This window comes from Herpailurus yagouaroundi, unplaced genomic scaffold (assembly GCF_014898765.1).
Source record: "Herpailurus yagouaroundi ecotype Mexico unplaced genomic scaffold, PumYag 220, whole genome shotgun sequence".
Taxonomy (NCBI): domain Eukaryota; kingdom Metazoa; phylum Chordata; class Mammalia; order Carnivora; family Felidae; genus Herpailurus; species Herpailurus yagouaroundi.
Genome location: NW_024412451.1, coordinates 8,835,207 through 8,835,420, shown reverse-complemented (window position 1 = coordinate 8,835,420; position 214 = coordinate 8,835,207).

Sequence of the window (214 nt, the reverse complement as noted above, 5' to 3'; positions counted from 1 at the left end):
AGGCATGGCCACTTTCCATTTCACACTTTGGCTCTTATGTGATAACTAGAATGTGGAGTAGGTTGTGACTTGCAGGGAAAGCTTGCACATTCTTTACATTTGCATGGTTACTCTCCAATAGGAATTTTCTGATGTCCCGTAAGGGCTGGGCACCACTTACAGGCACGGACTTACATTCTTTTTACATTATCAGGTTTCTCTCCAGTGTGAATTC